At 38.3% G+C, this 14,921-nt stretch overlaps 1 pseudogene; it reads left to right on the top strand.

Moving 5' to 3' along the window:
• The first annotated feature begins 3,836 nt into the window (after positions 1-3,836).
• On the top strand, positions 3,837-14,575 carry LOC122555656 (extracellular calcium-sensing receptor-like; annotated as a pseudogene).
• The last annotated feature ends 346 nt before the right edge of the window (positions 14,576-14,921 follow it).

Below are 14,921 nucleotides of genomic sequence, written 5' to 3'. Positions count from 1 at the left end.
TAAATCTAACTCAATCTATGCCTTCATATTTTTTGCAATAACCTACAGTGGGGAACTTTATGAAATGCCTTACTAAAATTCATATACACCACATCAACCACTTTATCCTCATCCACCTGTTTGGTCACCTTCTCAAAGAACTGAATAAGGATGGTGAGGCATGACCTACCCTTCACAAAACCGTGTTGACTATCTCATATCAACGTATTCCTTTCCGGGTGATTATAAATCCTATCTCTTATTACCTTTTCCAACACTGTACCCACAATCGAAGTGAGGCTCAGTGGTCTGAAATTACCAGTGTTGTCTTTACTCCCCTTCTTGAACAAAGGAACAACATTTGCTACCCTCCAGTCTTCCAGCACTATTCATGTAGACAGTAAGTCTGCCTCATTGCACAACACTAAATCCAGTATTGCCTATTCCCTCATGGGCTCCATGACACGCTGCTTCAAAAAGCCATCTCATAGATATTCCTCAAGTTCCTTTTTTTACAAAACACTACCAAACTGTTTTTTCCAGTCCACCTGCTTGGTGAAATCCCCCATGATCACTGTAACTTTGCCTTTCCTATACATCTTTTTTATCTCATATATCTTGCGCCCCAGCTCCTGACTACTATTTGGAGGTGTACACATGGTTCCAGCTATGGCATTTTTTTTAACCTTTTTGGTTCTTCAATTCTACTCACACAGATCCTTCACCATCTGGCCCTACTTTGAATCTTGCTATTGATATAATTTCATTTCTTACTAACAGGACAACCTCACCCGCTCTACCCCCTGCCTATCTTTTTGATAAAATGTATATCCTTGAATATTCAGCTCCCAATCCTGATCCCCTTGCAGGCACATCTTCATGATGAACACCACGTCAAACCTGCCAAATTTGATGTGCACTACAAGCTCATTTTCCTTATTCCTTACACTGCCTGCATTCAGATATAACACCTTCAGTCCTGTATTAACCGTCCCTTTTCTCACTTTCATTTGTTTGTCCAGCGTACTTGAAGTTTTATTGCTAACCCTTTCCAGATACTCTGTCCTATTTGTGTCTGGGGTGGAGATTTTAATAACCTTTCCTGAGTTCTGCACTCTTACCTTCTCTTTTCATTTAGGTTATCTAGTTTTCTCCATAACTGAATCCTCCCGTCTCCTATTTAGTTTAAAGCCCCATCTATAGCCCTAGTCATGCGATTCACTAGGGCTCTGGTCCCAGCATGGTTCAGATGAAGACCATCCCACTGTAATAGGTCCCTTCTTCCCCAATACTGTTGCCAATGTCCCATGAATTCGAACCCATTTGTCCCACACCAATCTTTGAGCCACACATGTACCTGCTTAATCTTATTAACACTGTGCCAATTATAACCCAGAGATTATAACCTCTTTGGTTCTAACTTAGCACTTAGCCATTCATATTCCCTTAGCAGAATCTATGCCCGAGCTTATCTATGTCGGTGGTACCTACATGGACCATGAAGACTGGATCTTTACCCTTCCATTGCAAGTTTGTCTGCAGTCCAGATGAGATATCTTGAACTCAAGTATCAGGCAGACAACACAAGCTTTGGAATTGTCGATCCTGGTCACAGAGAACAGTATTTATGCCGCTAACTATACTACACCCAATTACAACAGCATTTCAGGCCAACTATATATCCTAAAATAATTGAGTCCCACTTGCAAGTATTTGGCCTGTTACCCTCTAAACTCTTCTTATTTGTTGACTCATCCAGGTCCGTTTTAAATGCTGTAATTGTACCTGTCTCCACCACTTTCTTTGGCAGCTCATTCCATGCACGCACCAAGCTCTGCATGAAAAGGTTTCCCCTTGGTCCCTTTTGTATCTTTCCCCTCTCACTTTAAACCCATGCCCTCCAGTTTTGGGTTTCCCTAATCTGGAAAAAAGACCTTAGCTATTCACCCTATCCATGCCCCGCATGATTTTATAACCATCTATAAGGTCACCTCCCAGCCTTTCAAAATTATTTCCCATGTCTTCCCTTATTTGTTTCTGGGATATAGGCATGACTGGTTAACATTTATTGCCAATCCCTAATTCCCTGTGAGCTAAATACACTTGCAATGCCATCTCAGGGGAAAGGTATGAACAACTTTGCTGTGCGTCTGAAGTTCTATGTCGGCCATATATGGTAAAAATGGTACATGTCCCTTCCTTAAGGGCATTGTTGAAAGTATTTATGGCAATCAGCAATGGGTCAGCAGGGACTGTTCGACTGGCTTTTAATTCCAGAGTGTGTGGAATTCAAAACCATTGCCTCAGAACATTAGCCTGACTTTCAAACTATAAATAGAAAAGTGTAATGGTGGTTGTTCAATGTTTTAAGTTCAATTTATGATCATGTTTCCAGAGTTGGAGAAACATTTGTATTGCACTTTATATCAACAGGATGACAGTGGTATTTCATAGATCACAAGGTTTGGCAAACAGATCCCTTTATATCCCTCTGCTGTAAATGTTGAAGATTTTGTTTCATTTTGAAATGTTCACTTACATTCAGCATTTTTACATTCATTTGGAAAAACATCTAAAACATAACAATACTTTTTTTTTACTGTCAGGGGGTGTACTATTCTGCTTTATTTTATCAATCCTATGTTGTGTTTAGTTAAAAAAAAGTTTGCTCTTCATTAAATTAGAAATACTGATGAAATTGGAAATACTGACGTTAACTTCACAATTAATACGCTTATTTCTAAAGTACAGTAATTCTTCTTTACTGCAGAAATCTGGTTCCAAAGTGATAGCAAATCGGAGACAGAAACAAAATTAAAATGCTACAGACATGCACTTCTGAAATAAAAACAGAAAGTGCTGGAGAAACTCAGTAACATCTGTGGAGATGAAATAGAGTTAATTTTTAGAGTGCATTATGACTTCTTTTAGAGCTTTAGTTTCTCCAGCATTCTCTCTGTTGAAAATATCAATGCAATTGCTTTACTCACTATGGAGAGAGAAAGAAAGATGAAAGATTTTCAAAATGTAATGAATAATGTGATAAACCTCACTGTTCAGATGAAACAGAAGTTCTGGGGAATCCAAACTGCTGTTTTTCCCAATGTATACTTCTAAAATGAAATCATTGCTGCAATTTTAATGAATATTCATGAATGATTAGATTAGATTAGATTCCCTACATGTAGAAACAGGCCCTTTGGCCCAACAAGTCCACACAAACCCTCCGAAGAGTAACCTACCCCATGAAACATGAGAAGGAGCGAGAACCGCACAGTTCTTGAGTCAAAGACCAGTCTATGCACTGGTGATATTCTCCATCATGTCATAAGAAACAGATTTCAAGCAGATCTTTACATTTAAAAACCATGGATGCAAGAGGCACTGTAGGCTACCAGTAACAGTGAAATTGCATTTAATCACTCCTTGTAACCTAATGGTTTGGCATATCTCCATTTTACCACGGCCACCAAGTCTGGCACTAACTCTTTCAAAGAAGGATGTGGACGTGCCGGTGTTGGACTGGGGTGTACAAAGTTAAAAATCACACAACACCAGTTTATAGTCCAAGAGTTTTATTTGAAAGTACATGCATTCGGAGTGCTGCTCCTTTGTCAGGTAACAGAAGGATGTTCGGAGTCATGTTAGAAGCAATAACCAGGTAGATCTAAAGATGAGATGCTAACCTTCAAGCTATGACTTGCAAGCCAGTCAGTAGAAGTATCATGCATTCAAATGAACTAAGTGAGCCACAACTAATGGACTGGATACAAGATATTTAGCACTGTCACAGAACCAGTAGACAATTAAACAACACAAAGATGGAAAAGACTCCATGAGTATTCCCATCCATAGTGATGGAAAAATCCGTCAGTGCAGAAGTCAGGTAAGTTGCGAGCTTCCGCAAGCTGTCAAATTGTTGCTCCATTAATGTAGTCCTTATCATAAGTAAAGGGATTAAAATTGCTGTTGATAGTGTTTTCAAGTGACATTTCCTCAGTAATAATCTCCTCAGGGATGGTCAATTTTGATTTTGCCACAATCACTCAGCTCCTGAATTCATTAAAACCTCAGTCCAAACGTGGACACAAAAGAAGTGAATCTGATAGCCATTGATAATAAAGGCAGCTAGAATCCAGATGTGGTATCAATGAGCCCTGCCAAAATTAAATCAAATTGAAGCCAGAGGATGAGTTTCTATTATTGAAGTCTTATACAGCACTAAGGAAGATTATTTTGGTTTTGGCTGTCAACCACCTCAACAGAAGGAGATCATTAAAGGAAACATATAGTGTCCTAGGCCCAACCATCTTCATCTACTTTAAGATTGACCTTCCCTCCATCAGAAGTCCAGAAGTGGGAATGATCTCTGATCATTGCATAATGCACTGAACTCCAAATGAGCAAGGCCTGGACTACATGACGGCTTGAGCTGATAAGTGTCAAGTAACATTGATACAAGTCAATATGCATCTCCAAAAAGAATTAGACCAATTAGCTTTCTGTGACAGCAATTACTATTGCTGAAGCTACTGATTAAAAATATTGATCAGAAACCAAAATTAACATATGTGGAAGTACAGTGAGCACATGATGCTTTGAATTCTGCTGGAAGCAGCTCATCTCCTCTGTAAAGTAGCTGTCCACTATTGGCAAGGCAGAAATCTGGAATGTAATGTCCTATTCTCTACTTGCCTGGATACTTACAGCTCCAGCTATACTGCACATTTTGACACCATCCAAGATAAAGCAGCCTGTTTGAATTCAATTGACAAGAATAGATTTGGGATATTGCAGCTGAAGTACGCATTTACAAGTGGGAAAAGCATTGCAATGCATTATAATAGGTTGGATAAAGCTCTGATTGTTTTTGAAACAACAATACTGATATTAACAGGTGAACATTGTTAACTTTTATAGACAGAGAGTAAAAGCAGGAAGAGTGAGAACTGCAGACAGCAATGGCTGATTCTATGTAGGGACATCCCAAATGATTTCTCATCAATTATCTTAAGCATGTGGTCAGCAACCACCGTACTGGTACTTCACCCACCACTTTCAACATGCACTCTGTTCACCACTGGTGTACAATAGCAACAGGAAAAAACCCCTCTACAAGACACTCTGTGGCTCCTTCAAGGACATCTCCTACTCTCTCCAGCCAAGAAGGGCAAGGATGGCAGATGCATGGAAATAGCAGTACCTGCAAATTTCCTTTCTCCAGTGCTGATTGGTTGGCCCATCAATTCTGATTGACAGATGCATTATGAGCATAAAAGGACTTATGGATGGTTTTAACATATTTTTTTGCTTGCAGCTCCTGCCTATGCTCATCTGAAGCCTTTAGTAAGTAGTATTAAGTACTTTTAAATATTTCTTGTCATGCATTGGTCACATTCCTAGCTCTGAGCCAAAAGGTCTTATTTCAAGTCCCATCTACTCCAGAAGTTTTGATACCATCTTGAGATTACTGCAGGGTGACGTGAGTACTTTATCAGCTCAACTAATGATGTTCTTTTGGTTATTGCACTCAGGGTTGTTCAACAATTGCTGCCTAATAACCAAATCACAACTTATCGTTGTCATTGGTGACTGAAACTCAAACATGATGTCGTGAAGTGTCCAGGAGATATTAAAAGGCTGAAAGCTGCAACATGTCAGTGAAAAGTACCACTCACAAAGACACTGCTTAGTAGCAGAATTAATATTCTGATATTTGTACTTCTAAATACACTGTAATTTGAAATGGGGCAGGCAGGTTTCAAATCCAGAAGTGACAGCTTTGTCACATTTGTGATGCACAAATAACAATGATCTGACCAGAATTAACATTTTCCTGCACAATATGGGGACTTCTAAATTTAGATCACAAAACTATTATTTTGCTAGGAAATACATGCTAGTTGCTTCAAATGTTGTGGTACTGAATATCCACTTCAAAATTCATACTGGAAGACTATTTCAGAATTACTGGTGATGTATTGAACTGAAAGATGTTCCTCTGTGCATAGATACTGCCTGGTCTTCCACATGTTTCCAACACTTTTTCACTGTAACTGGATTGATGGCACACAGGTGACTACGTTTGCAATTATTTCTTTCATGAGTCTCATGTTGACTAAAATGGTGATGTGTTTTCTTCAGGGATTAGCTGAATAATGTGTTGATGTTCAACAGAGATTGAAATCGATTAGGCACACACTAACGCAATTTTCATGAAAATAGTAAGTGCTTATAAGAGTTAGTCACCTGACTGTCCGCTGAGAACAGTTACTTGCCCAGTCAAAGATGCATTATTTGTTCCTTTTAGTGGTTAGTTCTGTTGTGGCCCTGACACGGCCCATTAAGGAGCAGGTTTGCAAACGTTGGGGTAGGTTTGATTTACTGGGCTTGTCGAAGGATGGAGATATTATGTTGGGTGGAATTTTCCCAGTCCGTTCTTATGAAGTTGAGCATCAGCACCTCTCATTCAGCAATCACCCAGAGCCGGCAACATGCCTCAGGTTAATGGCTGCCATTAGACTCTACAATGTTTTCAGTAATTTTGAAAACATCTGCCCTCATACTGCTTCACGTGGGTATACGATCACTTTATGAATTAATTTGCAAAGTTAAGGAAAAATACTTGTTAACTTTATTTTGTGCACTCTCATGCCAAAGGGCTTAATACAAAATCAGATACTTTTGTAATGTTTTCAATGTTGTGACTTTGGTAAGACAACGATCAATGTATTCCCCACGTGGATGCACAGAATCTTGTGATTAAAATTCAGAAACCTCTTTCACCATTTTGTAAAGACAGGTAGTTATTAGTTCAGGCATTGTAAGAACTCTCCTGTTGTTCTTTGAAATTGAATCTAAGGTGGAAGGTCGGGATTCCCTTCTGTCATATTTGAAATTGGACACATTGTCTTGTGTTTAACGGCAGTTGAGATTTCAAGTTCAAGGCTCTGCATTGAGGCATAGTTGTGCAAACTTCCAGGTTAGAGACAATGCTGTGACCACTGAATTATCACCAGTAATACCTACGCGTGGTCCCCTCTGATATAACTGTAATCGTTGTTTTCTATGTCTTTTTTAAAAAATCTTGTTTCTACGCTTTCACTGCAGCTTTCAGTTCAGACATTTTTGTTTGGCTCTGACGATGATTTTTGCAATAGAGGAAATAAACAACGATACAACCCTGCTTCCCGGTGTCACACTTGGATACCGCATATACGATTCTGGTGATTTGCCCTGGTTATCGCTTAAAGCAGCTATGGCGTTTCTGAACAAACCTGAGGCAAAAATGCCCTCTACTAACTGTAAAAGCTCCTCTGTTGTTTCTGCGATTGTTGCTGATGCTGGATCCACGCAGTCTTTAGCAATAGCACCTTCCATCGATACCTTCAGAATCCCTATGGTAAGAGATGGTGTTTAATGAGTCGATTATGTAGTGTGAATAAATTTGTACCAATGAGATATGATATGATTCTAATGTATCATTTATTCTAAAGTCAATGCAAAATTTGGAACGTTTGTTGTTGATCAAAAAGGACCAAATCTTCAGTTACACCCTCTTTAGAATTTTCATTCAGGATGTCCTGTATGATTACTGTTGATTGCTCTTTGGCTTGGTGCAGCTACAGTTTGACCACTAGGGTGTTATTGTTCTTCTAGACATTACTTCGAAAGCGTCATTTCAGAAACTTGGTGATGAATACAAGTCAACTATGAGAAGGAAAACATTAAAAAATTATTACAAAATTTGGCAAATTTTAGTTCATTTTTGGTTTTTCCTAAGATGTGGGCAGTGCTGGCAATATCAACATTTGTTTCCCATCTCCAGTTAACTTTGAGCTGAATGTCTTCCTTGATCATTTGCAATTGAGGTTAAAAGTGAATCATGTCACATGTTACAAAAAACAGGAATTGCTGGATAATCTCAGCAGTCCAGCTGAATCTCTGGACAGAAATCTTGGTTAACATTTTGGGTCCACAATGACCTTTCTTCAGAACATTACGTGGAATCACATGTAGGATAGACATTAGTGAATGAGATGGGAACTTTTGTTTTACTACAATTGTCTCTTCATGGTCACCGCTACTGGGGCTATCTTTATATTCCAGACGTGACCATTGAATTTAGTCTCCACCGGTCACATGCCGCTGACATCTGGTCGTCTGCATCTTCACCCTTTGCTCATACTAAGCGATTTCACATGTGCTAAATGAACCACATCCTCCCTAAATAAACTAATCACATTTTATTTAATCACATGCTATTGCTATTAATCGCGACTTAAAAAAAAAACAGATAATATTGAAAATACTGGACAGATCAAGCACATCTGATAAGAGATAAAACATACCAATGATTGAGATCAACAACCTTCCACCACTAAATTCAATGTTAGTCTCTGAAAAAGAAAAGGACAGCCCTGAGCCAATCTTTTATTGGAGTTTTACTTAATTTTTAATCATTGGTGCTATCACAATTTCTCAGTGAGATGAGATGCCATTTGGTCCACAAGTCTACCATTGTGCCACAACACCCGACGCCATTATTTTCAGTGCATCTATTTGTCAGTACTTTGATGTGTTCTTATCATCAGCCATGTCAACTTAATTTATGTGTGGTCAATCCAGCCATTACAAAACTTCCTTAAGTGTAAAATCTCTCGCTTTTCAAAACTTTATGTGTTTGAACATAAAACATAGAACATTACAGCACAGTACAGGCCCTTCAGCCCTCGATGTTGCACGAACCTGTGGAACCAATCTGAAGCCTATCTATCTTACACTATTCCATTTTCATCCATGTGTCTATCCAATGACCATTTAAATGCCCTTAAAGTTGGCGAGTCTACTATTGTTGCAGGCAGTGCATTCCACACCCCTACTACTCTCTGAGTAAAGAAACTACCTCTGACATCTGTCTTGTATCTACCATCCCTCAATTTAAAGCTATGCCCCCTCATGCTAGCCATCACCACCTGATGAAAAAGGCTCTCACTATGCACCCTATCTAACCCTCTGATTATCTTATATGTCTCAATTAACTCACCTCTCAACCTTCTCTCTAATGAAAACAGCCTCAAGAGACTCAGCCTTTTCTCATATAACCTTCCCTCCATACTAGGCAACATCTTAGTGTATCTTCTCTGAACACTTTCTAAAACTTCCACATCCTTTCAACAATGCGGTGACCAGAACTGGACACAATACTCCAAGTGCCGCGGTACCAGAGTTTTGTACAGCTGCAGCAGTGGCTCCGAAACTCAATCCCTCTATCAATAAAAGCGAGCACACCATATGCCTTCTTAACAATCCTTTGAATCTAGGTGACAACTTTCAACATGTTACGACATTTGCCTGGCTCATGTTTTAACTGAGATCTCAATGGATTTATTGAAAGCAGCTCATTGGCAAAATGAACCCCGTGGTTACTTTCTTTAATTTAATCACATGCTATTGCTATTGTACTGTGATTTAAAGCAAAAACAGATAATATTGAAAGTACTGGACAGATCAAGCATATCTGTCGAGAGAGAAAACATACCAACGATCGAGATCAACAACCATCCATCACTAAATTCAATGTCAGTCTCTGAAAAAGAAAAGGATAGCGTGGAGCCAGTCCTCGAACTTGGGAATTGATTATGGGAGCAGTCACATTTAGCTTTGTAATGGTTTTAGCGACGGTTCGCTCAGCAGTTTCAAATGTGAGTGAATGACATTTTGATTTCAACACCATGAAGCTGGACTCCACAAAACAACTTTTTCCTCTGTAGAAGGCCACAAAAAAAAGAGGCAAAAAAGTGAGAAAAATAACTACTCTTGTGTTCTCAACTCTACTGCAAAATTCAAAGAGCAAAGAGATAAACAGATAGCTATTCCCTGAACATTTCAAATTAAGGAGTTGTAAAATTGAAACATTCTAGTTCATGAGTGAAATATGTGCAAAGCCTGTTCAGCAGCAAGCAATGCGATAAATGGAATGCTAAACTATACATCGTGGTTGTTATGATCTCAGTTTCGGCCTACTGGGGCATAGATATTTATGCCTGACAGAAGTGAGCTTAATTTTGGTACTCAAAGCCAGATGAAGTTTTTCAAAATTGCACTTTGGAAGCTTGAATTAAAAACAATGTTGAAAATGCTGATAAAGAGATAAGGGGTTTGATGAAGAATTATTGTATCTTTGGGCAATGGTGTAAAGTAGCTCAAGTAAAATTAGTGACATATCCAAACCTTGCTTTTAAATTTCCTCCTTTGACTTCAATGGGAAGGGAAAAAGGCGAAATTGACAGTAGACTCTCAATATGATATTATGCAAAATTCCAATTGATCCCAAGTAGTCTGTAGGTGGGGTTGGGGGGGGTGGGGGGAGTGGGAGAGTGTAAGAATGTTTGACGATGTTCTTCATGTTAAATTGTGAGGATTGGACATTGTGCATACTTACATTTAGGACAAGGTGAATCAAGAAAGAGCAAAGCTTGGAATTAATGTTTGGAGATAATGTTTTACTCAAACGTTTTCAAATTATTAAGTAAGCACTCTGTTGTGTGTTTAAATGTGCCACTAATGTAAGCACAGCGCAAGTTGGAATTTTTGCTCTTCTCCACCAATATCTGTGCTGTGATATCATGAAAACCATGAATGAAAATCAAAGCGCAAATGTTTTTGCTTTATTTCTGACAGGTTAGCTACTTTTCTACCTGTGCATGCCTGAGCAATAGAAAGGATTATCCGTCTTTGTTTTAAACAATACCAAGTGATACCATCAAGCTAGAGCATTAGCCCAGCTGGTGAAACATTTCGGATGGACCTGGATTGGGACGGTAAAGAGTGATGATGACTATGGAAACTTTGGAATGCAAGCATTTGAAGAGGCAGTTCAACAGTTTGGTGTTTGCATAGCCTTTTCTATGTCGTTCCATGTAACTCACGCTCGAGAGAAGTTACTGAAAACAATTGAAACCATAAAAACCTCCACTACAAAAGTTGTCATTGCATTTGTTTGTGAACCAAACGTGCATACTCTGCTAAAAGAAATGATTAGACAAAATGTTAGTGGCATACAGTGGATTGGAAGCAAATCATGGGTTTCCACATTTCTTCTTCCTTCAGAGGAAAGTAAAAAGATTACTTCCGGTGCAATTGGAATTGCAATTCGCAAAGTCGGTATACCAGAATTGAGGAAGTTCCTAATGAAAGTTCATCCATCCTCGTGTCCAGGGAACCCCTTGGTGAAAAAGTTTTGGGAAACTTGTTTTGGCTGCACTCTAAGTGGTGGAAACAAAACAGATTCTCCAAAGACTGAATCGGAGCTTAAGGAATGTACAGGGAGAGAAAATTTACAGAATGTTCAAAATGAATTTACTGATGTGTTGCAATACAGAGTCAGTTACAACGTATACAAAGCAACTTATGCAATAGCTCATGCACTTCACAATATGGCGACATATAAAACTGGCGAAGGACCTTTCTCCAATGGGAGTTGTGCAAATCTGTCAAACTTTCATGCATGGCAGGTGAGAAACATTTAATGCAGTTTCATGACTGCACTTACTTATATATCGAAGGTGGTGAATTCATGGTTGAATATTTGCAGCTAATGTAAATGTGTTTCAAATTTTTTTTTGAAGTTACTGTACTACATGAGAACAGTGAATTTCCAAACCAAGATCGGTGAAAAGGTTTATTTTGATGATAACAGAGACCCTGTCCCATCATATGACATTGTAAACTGGCAACCAAATACCTTTGGTGACATTTATATTGTACATGTTGGGCACTATGATGGGTCAGCTCGTTCTGGAGAGGAATTTTCGATAACAGAAGAGGCAATTGTTTGGACTGGTGGCCGGAATTTGGTAAGATTTGTGCAGAACTGTCTGTTTTAAAACAAAAACTGCTGGACTTTTAATTTCAATTTCCTTTCTCTGAAATGGAAAAGCAAGTTGGTGGTTGTTATATCATATCAGCTCCCTACGCGCTACTACCTATTTCCTGATGTTGAGTAACATTGCAACTTATCAAGCATTTTTAAATGGAAAAGTTGCTCATGCATACAAAAATCACAGCTTAATCAATCCAAAATGTAAGACCAAGGAGATTGTTTATTTTCACCCATTTCAACTGCAAAATGTCTTTGCATGTGACTGTTGTTGTTAGAAAAGGCAAAACTGTAAGACAGTGCAATTTAAGAAAAGTTATACTGTAAATAACTGTATCTTAACTGACACTAAATGAACAAATGAATGCATGAACAACAGTGTAAATATCTAAACATGTTGCAAAGTGTTGAATAGGTTTGAAAAACAAAGTTCAGAGAGCAATGACTTTGATGTCATAGGGCATTTTCATTCGTATTCATCTTGGTCACAAACACATTCATGCCACACAAGTGTCAAACAATGACAGCCTCCAACAAGAGAGTATCTCATTGTCTGATTTTGATATTCAATAGGGAACACATCATTGAATCCCACACTATCAACATCCCATGGGATATCATTTATAAGAAACTGAACTGGACTACTCATACCAGTACAGTAGCTACAAAACCAGACCAGTTACTAAGAAACCTACAAAAGGTAACTCACATTTGTACTCTCCAAAACATAGCCACCACCTATAGGGCACAGGTTAGATTGTGATAGAATTCTCCCACTTGCCTGGATGGGTGCAGTTCCAATAACTCTAGACACCATCCAAGAAAAAGCAGCCCACTTGATTGGTACTACATACATTCATTCCTCTACAACAGATGCTTTACAAGATACACTGCAGAAGTTCAACAATGCTCTTTAGACAGCACCTTCCAAATTCATGTCCACTTACATCTAGAAAAATATTGGCAACACATCCATTGGAACGCCACCACCTTCAACCTCCCTAACAGCCACTCACCCTTTTACTCGGAAATATGTCTGAGTTCCTCTCTTACGACATTATAGGTCTACCTCCAGAAAGTGGATTGCAACAGTTCAGAAAGGCAGCTCAAATGCAACTTGGAATGCATAATAAATGCAATTTGGAATGCATGAGAAATGTCCACATCACAGGTTTTTTTAGATTGAATCTGATTTCAATATCAGCTATTAAATTGTATTACTACAAAATGCATGCAATTTTATTTGGTTCATTTTCTATTTCATTTTTCAATAATAAATGAATCTGCTCCAAGGACACACATGAATACTATAATGAGAATTTGAATTCCATAAAAATGTTCTGGTTCTGTATCTGCAAGCCCGTTCCAAACAATTATCAATTGGTTTAAAATGGGATATGATGATGTCACAAACCAGAACGTTATTTGAAGAAGGACAGTCATGCCAAATAGTAAGAGAAATAGCTATTGCTCTGTTAGCCAGACTAGATGTTGTACGTTTGCCAAATGGAATTCCTCATATTTCTCCATCTTTGTATTCATAATCATAATCAGGTTCCTAAAGCTATTTGTTCTGAAAGCTGCCATCAAGGAACAAGGAAATCAGGAAGAAAAGGACAACCTATTTGCTGTTTTGATTGCATACAATGTGCACAAGGAGAATTTAGTAACACAACTGGTAAGAAAACACTATTGCCACAGGCATTGTTGCTCAAACGTGAAGTCTGCATTGCAGTGGTATTCAGATTCCTCATGTAATGATGAATCTTTCATTGCTTTTTAAATTCTGTTTATTGCATAAAATGTCCATTGGAATTTAAATCTAATGAAAAATGGGACCAGTGCATCCCAAAGTAAATTGTGTATCTTTCCTTCTTCGAAACAATTGGAATCAGCCTGGTGACATTGGCGTTGTTGGGAGCCTGCATCACTATTGCTGTATTCGAAATATTCTACATCTATAGACACACTCCAATTGTTAAAGCTAATAATGCTGAGTTAAGCTTCCTTCTTCTTTTTGCCTTGGCACTTTGTTTTCTGTCTTCAATTACATTCATCGGTGAACCTTCAGTTTGGTCTTGCATGCTCTGCCATGTAGCATTTGGTGTTAGTTTTGTTCTTTGCATTTCTTGTATATTGAGTAAAACAATTGTTGTGGTGATGGCATTCAAAGCAACATTTCCCAGCAATAACATGATGAAGTGGTTTGGACCAAGACAACAACGGATGATGGTTTACATCCTTACGCTGGTACAATGTGCAATATGTACTGCCTGGTTAATTATATTACCACCTCATCCTTTGAAAAACACTAGTCTCTCTAATGAGATAATCATGTTTGAATGCAATGTAGGATCTTCGTTAGCCTTCTATTGTGTACTTGGTTATATTGGATTTCTGTCCTGTGTGTGCTTTATGGTAGCACTTCTTGCTCGACATCTCCCAGTTAACTTCAATGAAACAAAACATATAACGTTTAGCATGCTTATCTTTTGCGCAGTTTGAATAACTTTCATTCCAGCGTACATAAGTTCACCAGGGAAATATGCTGTTGCTGTTGAAATATTTTCTATTTTGGCTTCATGTTTTGGTCTTCTTTTTTGCATTTTTGCTCCAAAATGTTATATTATTCTTCTGAAAGAAGAAAACAATACAAAGAGGAACATGATGGATTCAGTGGCTTCCAAAAAGTGCTTTCAAAACGTTTGTCAATGAGGTGCAGATCTTTATCACAATTATCCTGGCTGAAGAGAGGTAATGGCTATTCCATGTGCAAAGCCGTAAAGCTGAATACTTTGCCAGCACTCATTTTGCACAACTGAATGAAGTCACAATATGCGGCAGGACATTGAATTTTGAAATTGGCCTGACAATTTGGACCATTTTATAGTTCTCTCCAGATTTTCATTTAATCAGAATTAAAACTCCTGTATGACCTATAACCATTAAAATATTGATAAAAGTCACTTTAAATTCCCTCCCCATTCTTTGAATTTCTTCATTACATGGAGTTTGGATTTGGAACATGCTTTATCTCTAAAAAAAGTTCTGAAACTTAGGG

Source organism: Chiloscyllium plagiosum, unplaced genomic scaffold (genome assembly GCF_037043375.1).
Source record: "Chiloscyllium plagiosum isolate Xiang-an unplaced genomic scaffold, Cpla_swu_hap1 HiC_scaffold_13, whole genome shotgun sequence".
Taxonomy (NCBI): Eukaryota; Metazoa; Chordata; class Chondrichthyes; order Orectolobiformes; family Hemiscylliidae; genus Chiloscyllium; species Chiloscyllium plagiosum.
The sequence above is the reverse complement of the archived record's forward strand: the minus strand, read 5'-3'. Positions and strand labels throughout refer to the sequence as shown.